The sequence below is a fragment of the Mus musculus genome, chromosome 7 (assembly GCF_000001635.26).
Source record: "Mus musculus strain C57BL/6J chromosome 7, GRCm38.p6 C57BL/6J".
NCBI lineage: Eukaryota > Metazoa > Chordata > Mammalia > Rodentia > Muridae > Mus > Mus musculus.
Genome location: NC_000073.6, coordinates 35,123,549 through 35,149,853, shown reverse-complemented (window position 1 = coordinate 35,149,853; position 26,305 = coordinate 35,123,549). Strand labels below are relative to the sequence as shown.

At 51.0% G+C, this 26,305-nt stretch overlaps 3 long non-coding RNA genes across 7 annotated transcripts; 2 read left to right on the top strand and 1 right to left on the bottom strand.

The window, feature by feature from the left end:
- Nucleotides 1-7,426: 7,426 nt before the first annotated feature.
- Gm35724 lies at nucleotides 7,427-20,965 on the bottom strand. Of its 4 annotated transcripts, none has more exons than XR_881957.3 (5): nucleotides 20,873-20,965; nucleotides 12,688-12,864; nucleotides 10,623-10,719; nucleotides 10,098-10,407; nucleotides 7,427-7,639 (listed from the first exon to the last, which is right to left on the bottom strand). It is a non-coding gene; the product is annotated as a predicted gene, 35724 (long non-coding RNA). The 4 variants fall into 4 exon arrangements; XR_881958.3 differs by having other exon boundaries at nucleotides 10,098-10,157; XR_391253.4 differs by having other exon boundaries at nucleotides 10,098-10,719; nucleotides 20,538-20,965.
- Nucleotides 8,340-15,193, top strand: Gm35665. 2 transcript variants are annotated; one of them, XR_391252.4, is made up of 3 exons: nucleotides 8,340-8,482; nucleotides 9,138-9,275; nucleotides 13,885-15,193. It is a non-coding gene; the product is annotated as a predicted gene, 35665 (long non-coding RNA). The 2 variants fall into 2 exon arrangements; XR_881956.3 differs by lacking the exon at nucleotides 8,340-8,482 and having other exon boundaries at nucleotides 9,170-9,275; nucleotides 13,885-14,117; nucleotides 14,268-15,193.
- Nucleotides 19,003-20,166, top strand: Gm51475. The gene is made up of 3 exons (XR_003946742.1): nucleotides 19,003-19,594; nucleotides 19,928-20,044; nucleotides 20,152-20,166. It is a non-coding gene; the product is annotated as a predicted gene, 51475 (long non-coding RNA).
- Nucleotides 20,966-26,305: the final 5,340 nt, after the last annotated feature.

The window sequence follows — 26,305 nt, the reverse complement described above, 5'->3', positions numbered from 1 at the left end:
GTTCCCTATTCACACGGAACAGGGAGGGGAAAGCAAACACTCCACAGATGTTTACATCATGGTCTCGGGGCCATAATTAAGTCTCTTCAAATCGTACCCTTATCAGCCGCGTATCTCAAGCAGCCTGGAAGGGGAAACATCTTGGAGCATCTAATGAAGGAAAGTTGGACAGGCTCGGAGACACTTTAAACCCTGAAGAATAGGCCTTTGTTGCCAGTTTTCCCCCACCTCACCTGTGGCAGCCTGCCTCCACTCTGGACTCCATCAACTGCCCGGGGCCAGGGGCAGGACCAGGCGGCCCGAGTTCTGGCAGCAGCCCCCATTAAGTTCCTCCCACCAGCAGCCAGTTCCTCCAACTCCAATAGCACTGCCAGCTGGGTGCAGAGGCCCAGGAAGGGGGACGTGAGGGTGTCTCTCCCCTGAATCCAATACTCTATGCCTTCTCCCACCAGATTCTGGCATCTGTGCTCCGCAGGTATTTCAGCCGACCTAGAACGAAACCTAGGTGAGAGGGCAGCCATGCTACTACCCCCATCAGACCTAGGTCTGCTTGCTCTCTCAGCCTCTGTTTTCTTGCTCATTAAAATGGCTATTTCCCACCACCAAGCACACTAATGGCCTGGTATTTCACCTAGCAAACTATTATGCATATTTCATTTCTATTTTTAAACATTTGTATGTGTGTGTACCTACTTACTATGTGTACTGCGTGTGTGCAGTGCCAGAAGAGAGGTCAGAAAAGAGCTTGACTCCCTTAGACCTGGAGTTACAGGTGGCTCTGAGTTGCCCTGTGAGGAGCGCTGGGAACCAAGTGCAGGCCCTCTGCAGGAGGATCACTGCCCTTCACTCCGGAGACATCTCTCTAGCCCCACTATGCCTATTTCAAAACTAAGCTTGTGTATCATTACTTTGGGGGAACTAGTGAAAGTCCCAGGTCAGGTTCCCTGACCCTAGTCAGTGTCCTTCTAATTAAATGTTCCCCATGTCCTTGGATGTGTAACTCTTAAAATCAAGCCTTGGGTATGAGGCCAACTTCTGCCTGGCATGGACTAAGTGCTTCTTATGTACTGGTGTGAAGGAAGGGTAGAACACTGCCTGCCACTCAGCAACACCCCACCTATACACTCCTTGTCATACTCTCAAAGGACATGCTGTTTGTCTCCACCAAGGACACTAAGCTGGGCCTGGCTGCTCAGGATCAGGCCAAAGATCACCAACAACTAGTCCAACCCCTGGCTGGACTACAGAGCCTGGGCAACTTAGGGAGTGCCTGTCTCAAAATAAGAAATACAAAGAGGACTGGGGATGTCGTTAAGAAATGCCAGGCTCCCTGGCACCCATCAACCAGCAGTATCGTGCAATGTAGACAGTGAGGTGTGAGCTTCTACCGTTTTCATGTATCGGTAAAAATATCCTTCTGATTTTTTTTCTTTAAAAACGATTCTATTTTATTTCGTGCGTGTGATTGTTCTACTCCATGCGTGTCTGCATCGCATGCATGTATGGCACGGCCAGAAGCATGAGGAGGGCACCAGATGCCCTGGACCTGGACTTACTGATGCTTGTGAGCTGCCATGTGGACGCTGGAGAGCAAACCTGGATCATCCTAACCAGGGATCTTAACCACTAAGCCATCTAGTCAGCCCCTTGATTATTGTTTTCCAAGTAAAGTGGCAGAGTTTGACTGAAGCTTTGACTAGATGATCCCTGGTCCAGGATGAGAACCAAGTAAAATTTCCCCCAGCTTTGTTGGAGACCAGGCTTGCCCATTATCCTGTAAGGACCCAGAGGATGCTGCACAGAGAGGGACCCAGACACAGCACACATGCCACAAGTGAAAGACATTGACATGCTAATGAACCAGCCAACTCACTATTGAATGACCAACCAGCGATGAGGCCCTTAGCTCCTGGGTTTGAAGTTAACAGTCTGCATCTTTGAGCTTCCTTAGGCCTGACTGATCTCTTTTCTTCCTATCTACTTCACAGATCTGTAGGCAGGGGCCTCCCCACCTCCTTCTGACACCTGCCTAAGGCTGTAGGGACCATGAGAGAAGCCCAGGAAGTAAATGGAAGCTGTACCCCACCTCCTTAACCTCCCCCACCCCAGTTCCCGATGGGCTCCTCAGTACAGCCCTGCCTTCAGCCTGGGCAAGCTGACAGGAGGTAGATGCAGCTTCCGGCTGGGTATGGTAGGGAGGGGCTTTGGAGCAAAGAGAAGGAGGGCTCTGACTATGCACCCTGGTAGGGAAGGACTGGCCAGGTAAACAGAGGAGACATTTTAGATGGGGAAACTTATATCCAAGACATAGGTGTGGAGGCAGGAGCTGGCAGAAGGCAAGGTCTCTATGAGTTCAGGAGAGCGACTACAAGAAAGTTTTCACTAGGTAGGACAAGGAGCAGCCAGAGAGACACATAACCCTGGTAGGAGAGAAGGATAGGGGTCCTATCCTCATTTTAGCCAGGACCCACTCATCAGAGCCTGCCCGGATGTCAAGAGTTGGGTCTCCATCAACCTCCATGGAGGTCTGCACACCCTGGCATGGCCGCCTCTTCTATTTTATACTTAGGCTAAGCTTTGTCCCCTCTTGGTCAACCGGTCTTTCACACATTCATTTATTCATTCATTCATTTATTCAACAAATGTCATAGAGAGCTGAGGATATGGCTATGTGCTACATACGGTGCTAACCTCTCATGGTCAAGGCCCTGGGTTTGAGTGAGGTCTCCAGCACTGAAATACAAGACAACAGAAAAGTAAAAACAAAAGCCTTGACAGGATGTCAACACTCTGTCAGAGATTCCCTTTTCAGATCAAGCCTTGGGACAGACGTGACCCTTGACCTCATGGGACTGACAACCCTGTGTGGAAGAGAGGTGAACAGCCAGCCATGTGCATGAGGCTGACAACCCAGCCATTTCAGAAATCAAGAGGGATGGGTAACTCAATGTGACCTGGTGGTGCCCATGAGACATTTGGGGAGGGCTTTTTCCATGTGGTGACATATAAACCAAAGCCTGAAGACAAGCTGAGCCTGCTGTTGAAAGTCTGTTATTTCCAGCCACCTGAGGCCTGAGACAAATTTTAAGTCCTATTAGCCTGGACAACTTAGCAAGCTGGAAGAAGTCTGGAGATACCAGTGGCAGAATTCTTGCCCAGAATCCTTCAGCAAGGGCCTGGGTAGCCAGGCCTACAGGATGTGAAGAGCTTAGCACCCAGCTAAGGCTCTGGAGAGCCTCTGTGGGCTGGGCCTGGAATGTGATCTGATTGACCTTTGCAAAGGTCCCAAGACTACCTGTGAGTGGCAGCCTCCGGAGGACTGGCAGGGTGAGAGGCCTGTCCTTCCCAGTGGCTGGTATGTGGCCAAGAGTCTGGATCCTGCCAGGTTTTCCCCTCAGACAGAGGAGCAGGCGTGTTAGGTTGGGCAGGACGTGGGTGGTGGGCAGGCCCTGAGACTGCGACTCTTGGCCTGCTTCTGGCGTGGGCTTGGCGTGAGGCCGCGGGGGAGCTGTGTGTGGGCACGTCCTGGGGCTGCCTGCCTGCCACCCCCAGACACAGGAGCTCCGGGCAGACTGGCTCACCTGGGTCCTGCTCTCACAGGGTGGACATATGCCAGAAGACAAGGAAGGCAGCAGGGGAGAACAGACCTCCTGGGGCCCTGAAGCTAGCCCAAGGGACAGAGCCCGCTTCTGCTAGGACTTTGCTCGTTTATCATACCACTCTGTAATCAGAGGCCTACTGTGTGCCAAGCAAAATTCCCATACACCATCACACTGGCCAGAAGACTAACAGGGTACAAGCAACTGTGTCTGGTCCTAGAACAAACCTTGAAATAAGGGCCCCTCCCACAGCAAAGCCAGCATCCCCTGCAGCCCCCTCTCCGAGGCATGTCAGATGCTGCACCTCTCTCTGTGGGCCCCACTTTTTTCGTGGCACCTGGGCATTCCAGATAGCTCTTGACCACAAAGGCAGAGAGCAAGATGACGAGCTTTAAGAGACAGACTCCCTTAGTGGGCAGAGAACTAGGTTCTTGAGTACCGGGTGGTTGGTATCTGCATAGAAGGCCAGTGAATGTTGTGACGGTCCCTGGGGCGAGCAAGCTGAGCTGTGTGAGAGCTTCTGTGCGGGTGAGCATGGCCCGTGCCAGGCGGGGTTTTATGATGGCTGCTGGAAGAAGCCATCATGTATGCATGAATGCTTTTCTGTATGCTTGTGCCTGTTTCTGTATGCATGTGCCTCTTTATGTTGTATGCATGTGCCTGTGCAGTATGAGTCCCTGGGTGTTGCTACACAAGCATACAGACATGCTCACACACCAGTGTGCTTGTGTGCGTGTGTATAAGGGACTCTGCATGTACCCAGCATGTCCGGCAAGGGTCTGTGCACACGCATATGGATGTCTGGATGTAAGGAGGTCTTACTGGCCTCGCAGCACCTTTGGGTCTGGTGTGGCTGGACTGGGTCCGTCCTATAGGCTGCGTGTCTGTCCCCCTCCTTCTTCCTGACAAGTGTTGACTCAGGGCTGGGCAGCCTCGCTTCAGGATTTCCTGGTCAGGCAGAAGTGGTGCATGAAAACGGAACAATTATGTCCTAAGTGGACCCTGAGGGTCTGGACTGGGCAGTGCTCTTTGGGGCCCAAGCCAACAAGCCTTGTACACATTCTGAACCTGGACTGGGTCATCACAGGCAGCCAGAAGAGGCCCTTGTCCCCAAACAAGGACCACGGGACACGTCCTTTTCTTACGGTTCTCTGGCTGCACAGGGTTGCAAACATAGTACCTGCCCTTAATACCGTGAAGGCAGGGGTAGCTTCATAGAAGCAAAGAGGAGTTATGCACACCCCCAGACCCCTTACCCACTAGGCAGCTATACCCGTCACTGGTCCCATTCCCGGAAGCTTTAGTTAACAAACACAAAACTCTGAGGAGGGTGATCTTACATGCATCCAGAGGGGAATTAAAGGTTCTCAAAGAACTCTACCATACTGGGGAGTGTGGATCATTTGGAAGTTCTGCCTCACCCCATGAGGGAATTTATGGGAAATGCAGAGTTCCAGGTTGTGGCCCACCTGCTTAGTCAGCATTAGAGTCATAACCAGACTCCCTCCAGGTACCACTGCTGTCCAGTGAGGGATGCTGGGTGGACATGGGCTCCCAGAAAGCAACCACCCACTGTGCTAAGGCTGAGCATCCCTGTACCATCCTGCTCCTTCTGGTGTGGCCCCAGGTCAGATTAGAAGGAGGCTATGTTCACTCGAGCTGGGAGCCTGGGACAGGGACAGAATCCAACTCTTTGTCACTTCCTCTTGGCTGTTTCTTTCCGGGCCAGGCACAAGAGCAAGGTTTTGTCCTGACCCAGCTGCTGATGCCTGTTGCTCCTCTGCCAGCCCCTGCTCCCTGGAGAGAGCAGGTCCTTCTCCCTGATAGGCTCTGCACAAGCAAGAACCTCATGGCCAGCCCAGACCCTGGTGAGGTAGGCCTAGGGTACTGATACTCCACAGGCTTCCCTCTGACCCCTGGTCTTGGTATAACCCTCTCCTGACCAAGGTCTAAGGGGGTGAAGCTCCAGAGAATGATCGGTGGAGAACAAATGACATTTGCTTCTGTGTCCCAGAACCTTGCTACAGGCCTCTCAGAAGCTTAGGGTGTTTCAGAAAGTCAGTGTCTCCAAAGCACACCAGTACTGCCCCTGCCCGCCCCCACCCCCATACACACAGCGTGGCAGTGGGGCAGTACCTGTGTACTGGGGCCTGGTCCAGACCACACTAGGCAGCCACGAGCAGGGTGAGCCATTAATGATTAACTCCAGGCCTGGGCCTTGACCTCCCAGGCCTCTCAGTAAACAGGCCTTTCTGGCCAAGTGTCCACAGCCTGCTGGAGCCTGCTGACACCCTCTGGCCTTTCTGCCCCTTGACCTCCCTTGTGCTCTCTCATGGCTCAGGCTCCCCCCCCCCCACTGTCTAGCAGAAGCAGGTGCCCCTATGGTATGAACACTGGGGGTCCTCCTCCCTTGTACCCCAGGTCGGCCTACCCCATGTTCCAACTCTAACCCCAGTCATAGTCTGTGGTACCTCTGAACTTGGGTTTTCCAGTTAGGGAAGCCCTGACTGACCCCTGTGATTCCTTACGGCAGGTCCTGCAGACACGCTCACATGTGGGATTTGCAAGTCAGACGATGGGGCTGGCCAGGCAGAGCTGTGACACAGCCATGATTGCATTATCCCCACCTTGGGTGGACAACCGCATTCTAGGCCACTTCTAGCTCTGGCTAAACTGGCTGTGTAAACTCCAACTGGAAATCTGGCTCTCTGGGTCCTCAGTTTACCATCTGTGCCATAAGAAATGGGGTGCCAGGATTCTAGACTCCAACTCTGATTGGGAATAAAACCAAGGACAGGCATCCTGCACGGGGGTTACCAGTATGGACCCCCAAGGTTCTGGCTACCAAGTGTTAATTCCTTCTTCAGGGGCAGCCTTGGCTTTGGAAAGCCAGCTTCCTCCTCCACTCCCCCATTTCAGCCCACGTGGTTTGCCCAAACCCTGGACAACAGATGATGTGTCCTGGCTCTGACCAATGGGTGTTACCTTGAGACATCTGTTGGCCATGCTGAGGCTTTATTTTTATTTTTCTTGGGTGGCAAATCAGAAGGAGACCCTAGAGGCTTTTTTCTTTTTTTTCCTTTTCTTTTTTTTTTTTTTTTTTTTTTTTTTTGGAGACAGGGTTTCTCTGTGTGTAGCCCTGGCTGTCCTAGAACTCACTCTGTAGACCAGGCTGGCCTCGAACTCAGAAATCCACCTGCCTCTGCCTCCCAAGTGCTGGGATCAAAGGCATGTGCCACCACCACCCGGCTCCTAGAGGGGTTCTTGATGGGTGCTAGTCCAGAGGTTAAGGAAGGTGAAGGCAGCCAAGAGAGATGAGTGGGGGTTCTTAAAATTTTGACCTAGAGCTGTGCCTGGGCCAACACCCGTCTGGATTTTTCCACGGCGAGAACACTTTTTATTCGTTATCTGCTCAAACCAATGCAAGTCAGGATTCTTCTCCGACACACCCTCTCACCCAATTCAGACACCCCTACTGAGGCTGATGCACAAATGCAGAGCAGCCCCAGGTGCAAATGACTGAACATCTGCAGAGAAAGTGTGCTCGAAAATAGTGCCCTAGGGGAGACCTGCCTGGCTGAGCTGGGCTGTGTGAAGGGGCTGGGGAAGGGCTGGGTGGAGCCTGGGAGTGACCGGCAGAGAACTCAGGCTGGTCGCCTGTGCAGTTGGGAGCCTTGGAGATTTCTGGATGGGAGGATGCTGAGCACATGGATAAAGTCATGGGCCAGAGCATGAGTGTGAGTGTTGAATGTTATACATGTATGTAACACACACACACACACACACACAGAGAGAGAGAGAGAGAGAGAGAGAGAGAGAGAGAGAGAGACAGATGGACAGATGGACAAACAGACAGACAGACAGAGGGGGCAGGGTTGGAGGCATGAAACATTCTGTGGTTCCAGGAGCACTTTGGACACAGGCTGGATGCTGGTTCTGCAAGGCGTCAGGCCCAGTCGGTTCTCTCTCCACCCAGTGCCATGTGATTCCCAGATGGAATGGCCTTCTCTTCCAGCATGGGCTAGGAGGTTCTCTGGGGCCTGTGTGAGAGCAGAGAATCAGTCTCATAGCAATTCTGGCTTCCGAACAGGGCTGGCCTCGAGAGAATCTTTGTTCTAACGGGTGCCCTGGGCAGTAGGGGGTCCCAGACACACAAGACTTCAGACAGGGAGCACAGACACTTACAATGTAGCAACAACTTTCCTGTGAGACTTGAGGATGGGGAAGGTGGTGGTTTCCATGTAGGCAGAGGTCAAGGGTAATAAACAGGGAAGGTCAAAGGCAGCCCTTGGCCCTCTTAGGAATGAGGAATGTATCACTCCATAGGCCCAGCCTGGCTGCTGCCAGACTCCTGAGACTCTGGCCCAGCTTGGGATTTTTGGAGACTTCTCTGAATCCCTACTGTGTCTGCCCTATCCTCTCCATGAACCGTCCTCCCCCCCGCACCTGGCCTTTTGCCAAGACCACTTGGAGCCATATCCCTCTTCTGACACATTCCTCTCATCTTTGTTGATCCCGTTTTTCTGCCTCTCTGATGGACTCAGGCCTCCCGCTTGATTAGCCATTGAGCCCAACCTCCATCTTCACACTGGCCCCTGCCCTGCTTCCTCTGGCCGGAGCCAACCTGCCCTTTGCTCTGGAGCTGCCAGCAAGCACCCAGGGGGGGCTGCTTGCTGGCTTGGCCTCCTTCCTGGGCTTCAAAAACCCCTTCTGCTCTTCCCTGGAGTCTGGCCACCAAGTTGGGCCTTAGGGGAGAGCATCCAACCAAGACATGTGTCTTAAGTTCTAAGCAGAGTCCTCACTGCGGCCTCTGCCAGCAGAACCCCACTGGCCAGGCGTGAGCTGTCCTCTGAAATGCCCAGAGGCCAAAATGTTCTTTGGAGGTAGGTGGAATGGAGGTGCCGGTCCCAGCAGAATCCAAGGCAAACCAGTAATGAATGGGCCAGGAAGAGGGTCCTGCACCTGGTCACCTCCTCTCCACCTCCTGGGAGGAGGATGCCTTGGAGAAAGGCCTGCCTAAGAACCCGGGGACCTGCTGACAGCTGGCGATCTTGCCTGGTGGCAGTAAATGAGGGTGGGGGAGGAGCACCTTCCCACCCAGGGAACCTCTGCCTGAGGCCAGAGCTTCCCACACCTTGCTCCCACTACCCAGGCCAGAACCTGCTACTCAGCCTCCAGGGTCCCACCTGGGCTGGTCCAGGAAAGGGAGGGGCTGGAAGCAGCCAGCCTTCTGCTCCATCAGGTGTCTGCATCAGGGTTTGTCCTCACCATACTTGTTAGGCTAGAAGTAGAGGCCCTGCCTCTACTCTCTTGGAAGACCCTGCCAGCTACCCAGTCTGCCTGGGGCCCAGCACTACACTAAAGATGGCCCAACTTTATACCTCTGTACATCCCCTAAACCAGGGAAAGCTCAGTTGTTGTTGTTATTTGTTTTTTTAAAGTGGTGGGGGTTGAACTCAGGATCTCAAGCATACTAGGCAAGCCACTCTACTGAGCCCTATCTTCAGCCCTCTTTGTTACTGTTTTATTTTGAGACAGGATCTTATTCAGCTGAACTGCAATGCTGTCTCCACCTCCCTAGCTGCTGGGATTATACAGGCGTGGGCCACCACATCTGGCTTCAATGTTGTCAGCCCTGGGTGGCGTCAGGGATGCCAGGAACAGGAGAACCAGAAGGTAGGGTGGCTGCGATGCTGTTAGGCTACCTGGGTGTGTGTCTGGCTGAATGTTGACTGGTATTTTCCTCTCTTAGAGCCTTAGCTGATAGGTAGGTTCCCAAGGCTGGGCACATGTGCCCAGCCTGCTGCCTGGCACACAGTGAAACTTCAGTGTAGCTATTAGCTCTCATGGCAGGGTTGTGAGGGTGGCATATATAGGTCATTCTGCAGACCTGGACAGAGCTTACCACTGACCAAAGGAATGATCATGGCTGCCTTCCTTCCTGGCCTCCAAGGTGACAAATGCTCACACGGTATGCACCCATGTATTCACATACACACCTGGCTTGACGGCCCTGAGACCCAGCCACCTGCTGGAAAACCAAGAGCTGCCTCTTCAAAATAATGATTAAGAATCAGCATTGACTATTCAAACCGAAACTCTCCAAACCCTCTTTGGAGGACTCTGATCTTCTAGAGCCCGTGGGTGAGAAAGCTCTTACCATAGTGGAAAATGCATTCTGCTGAAACGGAAGTCTTCCTCAATTTAGCTGAATCACTTTCTGGTGGTTAGGGAAGTCCTGGTCGCCTCTTGCCTGTCCCCTGATGCCTGTGGGTTAGCCCAGCTGGAAGACCCCCCAGTCCACATCCCCTCCTGCTGAAGCCATGTCTGTCCTAGATCCAGCCCTTAACTCTGAGACTCCCCACTGCTCAGGCAGCCTTGGACAACTGCTTCCTGCTTCCAAGTGACAATCCAGTGTTCTGCACAGCCAGACCAGGGGCATCTCTAGAGATGAGCCCAGGCAGGAGTCAAGGGGGGTGGAGAGAGACCTGAGCATACCTGACAGTTCCCATGGACCCACAATCTCCTCCTGGGTCCCTTCATCTTCTTGTGAAGCCTCTGGAACATGGCAGGGATCATGACCTCAATCCTGCAGAGCTCAGCAGCTTAGAGGCCTCAGAAGGGGCTCGTTGCTCCGGCGAACTCCCAAACAGTAGGTCTCGAGTTGGTTCCCAGAGGCTCATCTTATGCCACAAGAGCACAAGTCTACGGGCTGAGGCTTGACCAAGATGTCTGCTTAGCTGGCCCCCAGTTGGTTAGAGGATGGGCACTTCTGGGGGGCTCCTGCACCCCCTCATCCTGGGAAACCCTTAGGAACAGAGATGTAGCCAACCGGACACTATGTGGAGGGTCTTGAATGTGGCAAGCTGAAGGTTAGGGGGGCTTTGTGGGGAGTGGGCAACTCACAGGCTCCTAAACCCTAACACCAAACTGATGCGCAGGGATGATGAGCTTGCTTGCTGCATCCTTGGCTTCCCACCTGGGCTCTGCCCCTCAGCAGGAGCTGTGAAGTGGTCCCCTTACCTGAGCAAGATCTCTTTCAGCAGTCTGTGGGACATGTGCCCTGGGGTACTGCTTCCTGATGAGAACTGGGGATGCTGGTACCCATGACCTATGATAGCTGAGAAAATGAAGGCAATGGATGAGTCTCCGGGAACCAGGGGGCACATGAACACAGTGCAGGGGATTGAGATCTAAGAACACCCAAGTTCACTTTGGCGAGCTTAAGGATGGTGAGCCTTTGCTGCTGTCTAGCACCGAGGGCTGGGGGCATGTCCCTGCTCAATGAATGAGACTGCCCTGTGGTACTCTTTGTAGCTTAGGGGTTGCCCAAAAAAGCAACCGGTTTGATGTGGCCTTTGTCCCTCATGTCCCCCAAGGAGAGTGCCAAGCTAGAAGCTAGTGACATCACTGCCTAAGACCCCAAACCGGCAGGCTCAGGGACACCCCCACCCCCACCCTGGAGCTCTGGCCTGTCTCAATGCCCAGCAGGCATCAACTTGCCCTGCCCTGGGGCTATGAGGCCCAGTGCTCCCCAAGTCATCCCACACCCACTTGGACTGGATCCTCCACAGCCGCTGGCAGCCAGCATTTGAGAAATTAGGTGAGGGGGGCCTGGGACGAGGGTGAAGGGAACCATTTATGTCTAAAAGTCATCCTAAAATCTTCAACATACTTTTTTTATTTTTCAAAACAAAAGCTGTAAACGTTTTTTTGGGGGGGTGAACCTAGCTTTGTGGGAAATGAGTCAGACAGCCATAAAATGTGTTTTTCTGAGCCTAGGGGATTATTTTACATCTTGTGGCATGAAGACACCAAGAGGAAGCCGGTCTCTAGATCCCTGGTGGGGCTGCACACTCTGCTGGGCTGGAACTCAGTGTTGCCTCCCTCCTGAGCCAGAGACTCTTGTCCCAGAATAGATGAGTTCCATGGCTTGCTCTCACCTCCTTGTTCCTCTCCTCTCTGCCTCCCCAAACTCACTTCTTATACTTCCAAGCCAAAGTGAGGCTTTGATATTTGTAGTCTGACAACTGGAGTATACTCTGGTGATACTTTGGGGATTTCTTACCTCCCAATGTTCATCTTATGCAGTTTGGGTGGGGTTGGCCCCCACCCCTAATGTAGGAAGGGCAAGAACATGACTCAGTGTTGGCCAATCAACACTTTCCATTCTCCTGGATACAGTATCTGTTTCAGCTAATGGTAAGATCAACTTCCAACATGGCCGACAGCTTGAAGGAAGAGTTTTGATCGTTGTAATGAAGCCTACTGTTGTGTAGCTGATTTTGTGAGAATGATTTAAAAAGGCAATAAGAGGTTTGAGAACGTGTATGTGTGCCATTGGTGCTCAAGAAAGGGATTTCTTTTCCTTCTAGTTTGGTTTTCTGTTGCTGTGATAAAACACTCTAACCAAAAGCAACTCAGAGGGAGAGAGGGTTTATTTGGTTTCTACTTCCAGGTCACAGTCTGTCACTGAAGGAAGTCAGAGCAGGAACTGATACAGAAACCAGAGAGGGACAGCACTCACTGTGGTCTCTCTGGCTTGCTCCCAGCTCCCTTCTTATAAAAGCCAGGACCACTTGCCAAGGAGTGGCACCACCCACAGAGGGCGGGGCCCTCCTCCATCAATTAGCATTCAAGATAGTGTCTGATAAATATTCTCACAGGTCAATGTAGAGGAGGAAATTCTTCACTTGAGGTTGCCTCTCACCAGATGACTCTAGGTTAAATCCAGTTGACAATAAAAACTAACCAGGATACTACCTTCTTTGCTATCGGGGAGTATTCTTAAATGCTGGTTGTAAGGGACCAAGATACAACCTGTTTCCTGGGAAGAGGACAAGGTCTTTCTAATGCTTATCACAGCCCATGTCCTTACCCTGAATTGCCCCCATCGCCCGGTGTCCTCTTAGAGCTACTAATCACTGTCATGTGTCTCCCCTGCATCCCACTCATAACTGAAGCCTCGTGCTGGGTTGTATTACCCATGGGAAGAGACTGAGGCAGGGCTCAGGAAGACAGGAAGTTGTCTAGGACCATAACACAATAGCTGGTTCCAGCAATGCACCGGGGTAGTGGATTGACTTACTTTCTCTTTTGTGTCAATGTTAAGGGAGTCACACCGAGTCAGCTCACTCTCTACTGGCTCCTGTTTTCCTCCAGGAACGTGGGCAGGCGCAGGGGTCACCATTTGTTCTCCTGCCTCAGCAATCTGTTTCTAGATCTTCAACTCTCACCCATTCTGGGTAATTGGAGAGGAGCTGACCTATCCAAACAAAGGGAAGGGATGGGGATAACTTAGGGTTGGCCAATCAGCATCTTCCTTTCTCCCAGATACAGGGGCCCACTCGTTCAGTGATGAATCTAAGGTCCAGTAGAACTCAGTTCCAGGAAGTCTTTCTTTCTTTGAGTCACCACACACAACCCCAGGACTTCAGGTGGAATTGTTCAGAAGTTAATTACTCCAAAGTGTCTGTTTTGAGACCCTGAGTTATTGTAACTCTGAACCAGATGGAGACCGAAGCCAATAGGAAGGCTGGAAAAAAGAAGGAATGAGAGGGAACTCCGGACAACATGGTACCTGAAGACACACCTTACTGTGTATTATATTTCTTCTTGGGCCAGGTCCTTTGTCTGAGTCCTCAGCACAGCTCGGTGAGAGAGGTTTTACTGGGAGTATCAATACCATGTGTCCATTCCTCTCTTCCTTCTTTTCTTTTTTCATTTCTTTTTCTTTTTCTCTTCCCTCCTTGCTTCCTTCCTTTCTTTGCTTTTTCAACACAGGGTTTCTCTGTGTAGCCCTGGTTGTCCTGAAACTCATTCTGCAGACCAGGCTGATCTCGAACTCAGAGATCCCCCTGCCTCTGCCTCCCGAGTACTAGCATTAAAGGCGTGCCCCTCTACAGCCTAGCTTCCATGTGTTCATTTCTGCTTCAGCCACTCAAGCTAGGATTTCAGGAACCTTATTATTTCCTTAGTTGTTATTTTGAGACAGTCTTACTGTGTAGTTGGCTTCTAACTCATGGCTCCCTCTGCCTCCACCTCTTAAGTAGCTGGGATTACAGGTGTGCGTCAGCATTCTGGGCTTCAGTGAGCATTTGTAAGCCAGCTATTGGGCCTGTGGCTGAGAGTGAAGCTCTGGGACAACTCATACTGCCTGTGGTCCCTAGAAAGACCTCCGTTTGAGGTGAATTTGGGCGTGGGCTTTCTGATGTCTTGATTGTTACATTTAAACAAAAGATTCAGTGCAACATTCTTGTCTCTTTATCTTCCCATCTGTCCAAAGAGGCTGTTGACATGCTCAGGGAGAGAGCAAGAACTGGTTAAAGCCTCAGACACCAGCCTGTCTGACCACAGAGCCTAAGATGCGTGAAGACAGAGATTCGATCAAATGTGGCTTCCAGCTGTATCCGCAGGTCTCAAGACTGACACCCTGTGAATACTAGCGAAAGAAACAGATACCTGGATGCCACCACTCTTTGGCTCAGTGACTGTCAGTGTCTCCCGGCTGTAGTCAAGGTATTAAACCTAGGCTTCTTGCTCTGCCCTGGGAGGGAAGTGACTGTCACTCACAGAACAAGCAGGGACACATTATGCAGGTCAAAGGGGATGCTGCAAACCAGTATCTTAGAACAACAAGAACACAACAGACTTTTCTTTTTCAAACAGGGAGGCATAGCTGCCACACTTGTCCGAAGCCCAGGGAACGGTGTCTGTCTTTCTCTCTGGCTTCCTTCTCCGACCCACTCCCTCTCTGAGCCATCTGCAGTTTCGCCCTTCAACCCAGAGAAGTCCTTTGAGTAGCTGGAGCTAGCTCGTTATTGTGGCCCCACATTGAACACTACCTGCCCAAGAGCCCTTCCCTGACCACACATTCCCACTCAAACCACCTCCATCTCAAAGTTGTGACTTGTGCCCCACCCCGCCCCCGCCCCCTTGCTCTCAGCTCTGTGTCTGAGATCCCTTCTTTGGCGCTGGCAGGCAGGATGCATTGAATTCCCCCAGGCACCTGTCAGCTTCTAGGGAGGTGTTTCTGAGGGTAAACTGACTCTATCTGGGGAGGTACAGGGAGCAGGGAAGGAAAGACGACTGACTGTGCCTACGAAGTCACCCCAGAAATCAGAATTACTTTCTCCTCAGTCCCCCAGTTGTTTCATCTGAGAGGACTCTGGGGGCCGAGTCTGAATAAAGATTACAAACCACCTTCCCCACCCATCTCCAGCCTGGAATTCCCAACAGACAGGCAGGGTTCGCACAGACAAAAGGCATCACTACATGCATTTATGATTTGCCTAATTATCTCTGTCCTCCCCGATACTACAGCTCCATAAACTTGTCACAGTTGTGTTTGTCCTTTGGCACTAGGTTGCTATGCGCACACATGTGGATGTTTGTTTACAGAATGTGGCCAGCAGCAGGGCCTTCATGTGGGCTGACAACACCCCGTTTGGCTGCCCCAGGGGACTGGCCCCCCGCCAGGATTCCCAGACAGATTACTGATCTCAATTCTCTATTCCTCCCTGCCCCCCAAGCACTAGGGATGAAGCCCAAGACCCTGAACAAGCTAGACCAGCACTCTACCACTGAGCCACATCCCCAGCCCCTCACTGGGGGATTCTAGGCAGGTGCTCTACCACTAAGCTACATTTCAAGTCATGGGAGTCTTTAAGGCAAACAAACAGATATATAAACAAAACAGAAACCCAACCAACCAATGAAACAACAATCATAACAACAATAACAACAAAACCTCAGAGTACTGGACACTGATCGCTCAGGATCCTGGATAAAAATCAAAGTCACCTCATCTCATCCAGCAAAGAACTGTTAACAATAGGATTCAGTAGTGAGGCATGAGAGGGGTTGAGAAAGCGCTCTCAGAAGCTAGCTATGGCAACCGTCGTGTCTCCCTGTACGACTGAAGCAATCAGGGAAGGAGCCAGTGCTCAGGGGCCCGGTAAGTACAGGGGTTGTGGAGGACAGGGCAGAGACCCTGCTGGACAGACGTTATGATTTTAGGGAGATGTGAGACCCTGAAACAGTAAATAGGCATCCCAGCCCCTTTCCTCTTGATCTCACAGATATCTTGCTGCTGCTTGACACAGGCAAAGCCCAGCAGCAATCTACAGGGCAAGGAGATGTTCAATGCCAGGAACAGGGTGTGTACGGGACCCAGGAGTCACTGAAGAAGAGTGGGTGTGAGTGAGTGAGATTTTGTGGGGTAATTCTATATCTTCTGATCCTATCCCTTAAGTATCTCTTGAACCCACTCACCTCTGAGCCACAGAGACACATCAGTCCTGACCTGACTGACACCCACATCGCCCACCATGACCCATCCTCCACACATCAGTAGATGGAGCTTGTTATGAGGAATTATCTCACTAAGCAGCCCAGGCTAGCCTCAAACTTATAGTCTTCCTGCCTCAGCCTTTCAAGGGCTGGGATTAAAGATGACACAACCATGCCCAGCAGAGCCATCATCTTTATAAGCAACTGTGGCCTCAATATGCTCCATGGCTCTTTTTGTATCTGGGAGGCTGATTGAATCTTAAACTTAAACGTGTGTGAGCATGGTAGTCTACCCAAGCCAGCCGATTGTCTGGCCCGTCTCTTCTCCCCAGCATGGGCTGTACACACACACAGACACACACACACAGACACACACAGAGACACACACAGACACACACAGACACACACACACACACACCCAGAGACACACACACAGACACACAGCCACACAGACACACACACAGACACACAGAGACACACATACACACACACAGACACACAGACATACACACACACAGACACACACACACAGACACACAGACACACACACACACACAGACACACTCTTTTTCAGTCCTTTGCCATGTCTGAATTTTGTATGTGCTCTTCACTCTGCCTGTGTTCTCACATCCCAACTCTGGTGGCTTGCCCGTGCACCCTCTTCTTCAGATCTCAGCTTGAAATCCCATCGCTAAAGATGACTTTCACAAAGCAGGGAGGACTCCCAGTCAGTGAGTGACTCTCACCACCCTTGAGTTTCCTTCCTTCACTATGTGTCATGGCAGCAATTAACTAATCAATTGTGCAACATTGTTTATTTTCTGTCTCTACAGAGAAGACTGTGCACACTCCATAAGAGCTTGCTCTATAGGTCAGGGGTACTATTGGGGCCACAGTATAGTACCTGGAACATAGTAGATGCTCAGAAAATACTTGTTGAATGAATGAATGAATGAATGAATGAATGGGCTTGGAGTTCCTAGTACACCACACTAGCCTACTTGGGTCCAGCAAACTGAAAATGGCTGAAACGGTTGGATAAGAGTTTTATAATATAGTAAAAGAAATGAAGGGGATAGCTGGGCAGAAACTGAGGAGAAAAGAATCCTAGTGGGTAAATTTGAGGAAAGGCTATTGTCATCCTTGGAGCTTTTCTGATCTTGACAAATCTGAATTTTACTTTGTTAACCTTGTGGAATGAGAGACAGTGATCAAACCTTAGGGCTGACACGAGGTGGGGCAAATAATAAATAAATACCCATCCCACATTGCCGTGGGACTCCCAAAGGCTACACCCTCGGTTAAAAGGTGAACCAGAAGTAAAACAGCCCTCACATGAGCTTGCTATCTGTCCTTCCATCTCCTGGATAGATCTCAGGACCTTCAAGTTGGATCAAGGGAGTCCTGAACTGGCAATATTCCAAGAGGTTTGGCTAGAGTCAATGAGCATGCTCCCCCACAGGCAGGTGGGAGGGGAGATGTTGGGGGGCATCTGAGGGAGGTCGGAGGGTGGAGTTGTGGGGTGGATAAGATCAAGGTATAGTATATACATGTATGTAATTGTCAAAGAATAAATTAAAAAATGGTCTAAAAGCTGCTCCCCTAAATCTCAAGGCTTTCTTATGAACAGTGACTAATGACAAGTCAAACATAAGCAGACACATAAGAAAGCAAGGGACTGTGGCCTAACACTGGGAGCAAACACAAAGCAGACAGAGACCTTCAAAGGATTCAAATTGTTGGCTATAACTATGCACATTCTGCTTAAAGTAATAAAGCACACTTAAAAACAACTGTAGGGGCGGGAGTCTGAGAAAAGCAGAAATGTCAGGTATGATACTGTACACCTGGGATCTCAGAACACTGGAGGCTGGAGCAGGAGGATTTCAAATTTGACACTAGTATGGTCAACTTTGGGAGATCTGTCTCAGAAAACAACAACAACAGCCGAAATAGATTTGAAAAGGAATGAAGAAATTTCTTCTCTAAAACCAGGTTAAAAACATTCAATGATCGGTCATGTTGATTAAAAATCTCTCAAGGGGTAGAGAAAAGGCTCAGGAGTCAAGGGCACCGACTTCTCCCCCAGAGGACCCTGACTGTATTTCCAGAACCTATGCGGCAGCTCACAACCATCTGAAATGCTAGTCTGAGGGACTTCTGACACCTCCTTCTGGCCTCTGTGGGTACTGCACACACATGGTACACAGACGCACCAGTAGGCAAACACTCACATACACAAAATAAAAATAAATAAATTAAATTTAAACAATACGCTGAGAAGAAGAGAATCAGCAAAGCAGAGAAGCGGTCAGAAGGAACGTGCCGTGAAAGCGTCAGATACCAACAAAAGGAAAACATGGAAGACACAATGTGAGTTAAGAGGAGAACATATTTTTAACAATATCTGTTAAGGAGATAAGGGAGAAAACACAAGGTCTTTTTATGTTTAAGATTTATCATGTTATGTGTATGAGTGCTTTGCTTGTGTGTCTGTAAGTGCACTGTGTGTGTGTCTGGTGCCCATGGAAGTCAGAAGAGAGCATGGGATCCTCTGGGACCTGAGTTTCAGGTGGCTGTGAGCTTCCACATGGGTGCCGGGAACTGAACCTGGGTCCTCCGCAAGAGCAGCCAGTGCTCTTAACTGCTGAGCCACCTCCCCCGTCAGCTTTTTTTTTTTTTTTAAAGGACTGATAGGAACTTTCTGGAACTGATGAACCTGAAGGGAAGTGCTGGTTAATGATACTTCAGTGAATCTATCTATATCCATGTTTCACGGGACCCAGAACTTAAAAAAAAAAAAAACAACAACCCACAATACTAGTGGGAGATTCTGGGAGATGTCTGCTCTTGGCCGAAAGCCATGGTGTTGTACAACAGCGAGAGAAATAAATGTAGCAAAGGACACATGAAAACAACATCAAAGACTGGAGAACTAACTTGCTTGCCTTCCACCCAGCTATGTGGGCAGCCTGACCTCAGCGTCCTCTCCCGTGGGCCCTGGGGACTACACAGAGACAGCTCTGGGTCTGGGGGTGCTGAAGGTACAGCTCCCACCCCCCACCCCCCACCCCCCGGGCCCTAAGGATCCTCATCTTGGATCCTGCTCCTCTTCTGTTCTCTAGTTTCTCAGTTCTGGGCTGTGGTGGGACGTGTTGTGGGTGAATGGTTAGAAACACCGTGATTGGACTACTGCTGTGGACTGGCTGTAGCTCGAACGAGTATCTGGGGAAGCGATGCTAATGTATGTACTCCCTACAACCCAAGAAGGTATGAGCCATCTGAGGGTTCTGGCCCCCAGCCCCAGTGCTGGCTGAAACGAGTAATGCCATTTATTAATCTAGCACAATAGCATCACCTAGGACCTGGCTGGCAAGAAGCCAGGATCTGGGCTCCAGAAGCAGGCAGGGAATTACTCAACCCGGGTCCTGCAGCCCTCTCACTCCCAACCCTTCACTCTCTTGGAGAGGTGAACAATCTAGCTGGCAGGTGGCTTGTTTGTTTCTGACTCACCGCACCCCCCCCCCAACCTTAGTGGCCAGGTGGCCCGTTCCCTGTTCTCACTGTGACTTGTCCTGGGATCAGCCTCTTGTGGTTGTGTTTTCGAACACACCACTCATCATCTTGCCTCTGGGAATCCCGGCACACCTTTTAGACATGCTCGAACAGAGAGGCTGCCAAACCAGCGTATGGTCACACAGCAGGTGTGTGTGGGGGCCAGGGTATACACGGTCTCACGCTCCCAGTGGGTGGGAAGGCAGGTTCAGGCCTTGTGTAACCAGCACCATGGCCTGGGCACTGTGAGCAACATCTCATGGAGTCTCATGGATGCCCTGTTGCCACTACACACTGGTTCGTAGGGAGGCAGAAAGAGATGGTCAGCTGGCAGCCTGTGGTGACCGAAGACAGAGATGTCACCTGGACCACCCAAACCTGGTGGTCTTAATGGTGACTTAGCTATGCTGTTCCAACCTAAAAATTCTCCAAGATGCTCTAAACAATCTTCTGTTGATTTAATCATTTAAATGCAAAACTAGAGCCAGTGAGATGACGCCGCACCTGCTACGGAGTCTGACACACCTGAGCTTGATCCTTGGGACCCACGACCTGGAAGGAGAGAACCAACACGCATGCACGCGAAGGAAAGAACTAAAGTAAATTAAGTTCAGCCTCAGAGAAGGAGGCTAGCCAGTGGAGGTAATGTGACATGGAGCCAATTTCTCAAGTGTTAAGAAAAAAACCGAATGTCTTCCTTCTCCAGGGTGGATCTGGGGGTGCTGTGGATTAAACCACTTTACTAAGTGGGCAGAAGCCCAGGAGTTACTGCTGATCCTGAACCCAGTCCTAGCCCATTGGTCCTACAAAGACATGATCTGGGTACACTCGGACTCTGTGACTGTGGGCAGCTGGCCGGGCCAGCTGTGGGGATGCTGGGCTGTTAGGTCAGTATAGCCCAGGGAGGCAGAGGACATGCAGCAGACGATTCTCCTTCCTAGCATGGCTCTCACACACCCGAGCAGTGTGCTGCCCCACATAATTACATAAACTTCGCGTCCCTCAAGATGCTCATCTGGCCTCTGACACATTTCTGGCTCGGAGCCATCGTCCCCACCTCCCCACGGCACAGGGGCCTGGCCTGTGACTCACCTGACTCCACCTTCCTCACATGAGATTTCTCCTCGAGCAGAGGGAATCAGCCATTGCTGGGCCTGAGGAATTGCTCATGTGGGGGACCCCCTCACACACACCCTGGGGCTTGGATGCTTCCCCCAAAGCCTCAGATTCAGTCCCCCGTGCAACTGCATGTGGTGTGCTCCTGCCCCCACGCCAGCACCCACACAGTGACACTCTCCCCGGGCTGCTCTGGGACTCGCCCACACCTGGAGCTTGTCCCCTGTCCTTTCTGCTGCCCTGTGCTGACAGCCGGGCTGTCCTGGGTGTGGAGGAGCTAAGGATGTCAGGCCTGCAGTCCCACTCAATACCTGCTGTCATCCCTACACCGGGCAAGTGGAATCCAGTCGCTTCCTGTGCTTGACAGTGAGGCCCAAGAGCTGCCTTCCTGCCTTGTCTGAGGAGTTTGCTCATTAACTGAAACTGCTCTCATGGTGACATTCCTGGCAGTGACAGGGAAAGAGGAGGGTAGATTTCCAAAGTTCTTTCTTGTTAGCTCCCTCCGTTCTAGGGAAGTTTGGTTAAGAACTCCTTTTATCTGCTATGTGCCTATTCTCCAGGACCCCAAGAGCTTCCCTGGTTGTCTGAGGACCAGCCTGACCAACTCTTCCACAGGGTGAGAGACATTCTGCATCACTCTTCCTGGCTCAGGATCATTTAGGGGAGAACAGAGGGAGGGAGACAGTAGGAATGGTCCCCACACCCCTCACACACAGTGTATGGCTCCTGCTCTCCTCCCAGTGATGAAGGGAATTCAAAGCCTCCCAACTCTTTCAGGGAACAGCTTTCTGAATGAAAAGGTATGTATTTACCTTTTCACGAAGCCAGGTATGTATCTAAAGTTAGAGACTGTCCCGAAAGAGGGGGGAAAAAAGCACTAAGAAAGAGAAGTGGGAGCAGAGAAAAGGAGGCAGGAGGAGGGGAAGGAAGAAAGAGTCCAAAGGGAACTCCAAGGGACTGAATGTTCTGTGGAGATTGGGGTGTCACCCCAGCAAGGATACTTGTCCTTATTAATCTGCAGTCACCACTTAGAGACACAGCAGCCCTGCATCCAGAAGCTGGGGGATGCCTTCGAAGGAATTAAGAAGAATCCTTTTTGGGAGGGGGAGATTTTTTTTTCTTTATTTTTTAAAGCAAGGTTAACATGACTGCATGTCCTTGGATATCTGAGGACAAGGTTTTTGCCCTAAATTATTCACAGTTTTTCAGGGACAGAGGTGTGTCGCACTCCTCCCACACAGGGATGGCTCACTTGGGCCAAGTGTCTCACAAGCCTGGCCTGTTTACCTTTCACAACTCCATGATGATGAGGTACTGGTTTTGCATACGATTTGCATAAAAGGAAACTGAACGGCAGAGGCACGGAGAGGCTTGGAGAGTGCCACCCAGCCAGCCAGAGGCAAAGCCAGAATTTAGTTTGAAGCCAGGACTGTATGGTCCAGCTTCACAGCTCATCCCCACAATGGTATGAGAGGAACAGGAAACTTCCACTTATCAGGGGAACAAATTACTTCCGTCCATGTGCACTCCTGAATGAATACACATTAGTGTGTACCGATTCAGGATGTCTGGGCTGGATTTGTGCAGTTCTGTGTGTACCACCAAAGTGCCAGGTCCCTCTCTACCTGAGCAGAGCAACCTTAACACTCATTGTCCTGCCCCCAGGGAATCAGAACTTGTGAGGCTAAATTAGGCTATATTTAAAACATTAAGACATGAGTGCCTTCAAATTGTTCTGGGATAAATGCTCTGTCCTGTGGACTCCTGGGCCAAAGCCAATTACAGTGCCGCCAGGTAGGGCTTATTCCCTATAAATCAGTGGGAATGTGGTCACACGAATTTTAAATATCAGATTAAAATCAAATTAGTGGGAAAATTTGGAACAAATTGCCTTCGCGTACAGTGAGCGAGTCTATTTTTAAAATGTTGCCGCACCAGGCAAAACAGTGAGGCAAACACATTTCTTAACAGCGAGCAGACACTGTGCTGAGAGTGATTTGTCATGCTTAGTCACTGTAATTGCCCCGGCAGAACTCGGGAATCAAATAAAACATGTTTGCAAATTGTAAATCACTCAAGGAGGCCACTTCTGACGGGTCCTAACCTGATGGTGAAGGTCATGGCAGCTCCCCAAAGAGCTGGTACCCAGTCCCTGACACCCCCTTGCCACCTGTTGTCTGGGCTTGGCAACTAAGTCCAGCTGAGGCTTGGTTGCCCAACACGTGCACAGGAAAGCCACTAGAAGTTGACCACAGTTCCTTATCGGCAAGAGGGATCCAGTATTCTTAGGGGGTGGAAGTGGGGGGTGGGCAGCTCTGGGAGGGTGCTCTTGGTGGGCTTCAAGGGCAATAGAGTGGTGTGGGGCTCTATGACTTCTGTAGCTTTGGATCAGGACAGGGGTTCCTCTTATATTTCAAGAGTAGAAATAGCTTCAGGTCAAGGAGGGCTTGGGACAGGCTGTGGTGGCTCTCTGGGTCACCCAGCAATGTGTTTTGAAACTAGACTGTTAACATTTGACCACTGCTAGCCCTGCTCTTGGGCTCTCATTCCTCTAGGAAGACCTTTCCAGGCATCCTAGAGTGGAGATAAGAAAAGAGGCATGGAGGTCTGAAATTATCTTTTAACTCCGAACTGTTGCTTCTAGTGCGTCCGGGCCGTACAGTGAGTGGGCCTTCACCTCAGCAGTTCATGGCATATATCAGATAGCTTGGGCTTCCTCCTCACTCTCTTCTTTAGAGTTCCAGCTCTCCCCCACCCAGTGTCCCTATAAAGCATAGCCTTCTGCAGAGGCCTGGCCACTCTGAGTCTGATGATAAACTATTCCCACATTGCCACTGAATGCTCTCAAGGACTAGGCAGACCACCTCGCTAGAGTCTTGTTCTTTAAAAGTCATTTTCTAGAAGCAAGAACTCATCTATTGAAGGCCATCGGGTGGAAGTCTGTGATCCATCCTTTGGGCTGCTCCTGACAATGACACCCTCAGCCCATACTCGGTGGACCTTAAGCCAACCCTGGAGCCCCTTGGCTGGAAAGAAGAGGGCAAGGGTGTTCCAAAAAGGAGAGAGATAAGCTGGAAAGAGATACTAGCATTCAGACACATGTGCAATGACCTGCCCTGGGCTAGATACTAAATGTCTGCTGGAGCCAAGGTCGGCAAAGACGCCAAGCAAGGACCCAGGGGAGTTCTAAGAACTAGCGGTGACCTTGAGGGAGGGTAGCAGTGGAGGATGGAGACCAAGAGACAGCAAAGACAAAGGTCAGAAAAATAGATCTCTTGGTCTTGGTCTGTAGGAATCAAATGATGCTGTCCTGCTTCTCTCTCTCTCTCTCTCTCTCTCTCTCTCTCTCTCTCTCTCTCTCTCTCTCTCTCTCTCTCTCCTGCACTCCTGCTCTGTATGCGTGTATATTCAGGTCCATGTGTGAGGGATGCAGGGAGGTAGCCAGCAGTACACAACCTCTGGTATTGTTCCTCAGGTGCAGAGATGGAAGGAGGGAAGAAGGGAAGGAGGGAGGGTGGGAGGGAAGGAGGGAGAATGTGTGTCTTCCACTGGCTTGGAGCTCTCAAAACAGTCTGGGTGAGCTGGTCAATCTACCTCTCCCTGCTTCTCCAGCACAACTACTTACCATTATATCCAGCCTGTCCTTCCTTCCTTCCTTCCTTCCTTCCTTCCTTCCTTCCTTCCTTCCTTCCTACCATTCTCTCTGCTTGCTTGCCTTATGCATGTATGTATGTATGTATGTATGTATGTATGTATGTCTGACTTTCCGTTTTTTCTTTTTCTTTTTTCTTTTTGAAAATGTGGGTTCTGACGATCAAATTCAGGTCCTCAAGCCAGGCAAGCACTTGCCTGAGCCAGCCCCCCAAACCCTCCAAAAGGAGACTTGTCAAAAACAAGTAAATTTCTACCCAACCTGATAGCTATAAGAAAACACCACTTTTTCCAGGTAAGGTGCAGCTTGCTTGGCCATCCTGAGCACACAAAAGGCTGAGGCAGAGAGATTACAAGTTTGGGCCCAGCCTGGGCTGCATAGGGAGTCCCTGTTTCAAACTAACTGGATGGACAATGACGAAGGCTGGGTGTAGCTCAGTGTAGAGTACTTGTGTAGTGTGCAGGAGGCTCTAAGTTCAATTCCCAGCACGGGGTGGGGGGGGAGGGAGGGAGGGAGAGAAAGAGAGAGAGAGAGAGAGAGAGAGGGAGAGAGAGAGAGAGAGAGAGAGAGAGAGAGAGAGAGAGAGAGAGAGAGAGAGAGCTTTTTTCAGTGTACTTCAGTGGGCCCCTGCTGACAGTAGTCACTAAAAGAGGAACTACTCAGGAAGAGTTGAGCTTCTTAGCTCTACCTAGAGCAGGCTTGAAAACGACAGAAGTGGGCCCTGTGGTTCACGCCCAGCCCTTTCCAGGCCAGCAAGGCAGCTGAACAACGTGGACCCTGGACTTTTCATTTCTGTGGGGAGCTCCAGGGGCTTGGGCCAGCTTCTGCTATTATCCACACGGGGAGTGGATGTGGGCACAGCAAAGGAAGAGAAAAGGGCTTCCATACGCCCCGGGGAGGCCTGTTCTTAATGGGTGGGGCCAGAAAGCTAGAAAAATAATAAATAAAAACAAAAGTGAAGAGAAGAGCAGAGCTCGGGTGCCAGAATGGGGCTGGCTGTGGCTGTGGCTGGCTGAGTAATGGGTTCCATATTTGTCTGGCTCTGTTTGCAGCCACCAGGATCCAGGGCGTACAGTGGGCCTTGCAAGGGCCAGAGGGGACAGCACAGACTTAGCATACCCTTGGGATGGTCCTGTCCCTTTCTGGGCACCACATGGGCAAGATGGAGCTAGAAGCATACACCCCAGCATCCCCAGCCTTCCTCTGCCCACTTCCACTCCCAAACCCCACCCCTGCTCCAGGCTCCTGGGCTCCTGCCTGGCCTGCACAGATTGTTCGCGTTATTAATGCGTTTTCCCAGAGATTCCATCTGGCTGTTTAATTGTTCTGGGATGGGGCTAGGATGCTTTGATAGTGAATTGGTTTCTTTCCTAGCTTACAGCTTTCGTTAAAGGCTCTGTCCACTGGGGAAGGATGAGAGTGGGGATGGGTGGGGTTGAGAAAGAAGAGGTGGTGTTAGAGAAGCAAGGAAGAGATGGCAGGTTAGGGGAAGGAGGGGAGGGCATGCGAAGGGAGAAAAGAAAGGAAAAAAAAAAAGAAATGAAAGAAAAGAAAAGGGTTTCCTCTATCCATTAGCACAGCTAAGCAACAGCTAGAACATTAACATCATACTTCATGTCTGCAGAAGACCCATGGGTGCTCTGGAAGATGTTACCACTTGGTTAAGGAAGATCAGAATTTCTGCTCCCCTTGACCTTCAAGATGAGGGGTCCCCTCCCCTCTTGTGAAATCAGCAGCTTGTGGAGGCCAGGCAGGTTCCACCTGGGCTGGGAAGGAGGGGGCGGGAAGCCTGGGAGGGGTGGACACTCCTCACCCTTCCCAGTGGCTCATGGCAGGTGTCAGGGCCAAACCCCGTGTTCACAGATTCCCAGGAGATCCGAGAGATAAGGGTGACATCCGTGACAGCGTTAAGCTATCTGGTGGCAAAGAAGTCACCTCCCTCTCTCACTCCCGCCCTTGTTTCTCTCCTGGATGTTGCCAGGGGGCCCGGGGCTCAGGAGCGGTCCTGCAGCCAGGCAGTGTCCTGGGCAGGGTTCATGCCCGGCAGAAGTTTGCAAGCATTTGAGGACAGGGTCTGTGGGGGTGGGGGACT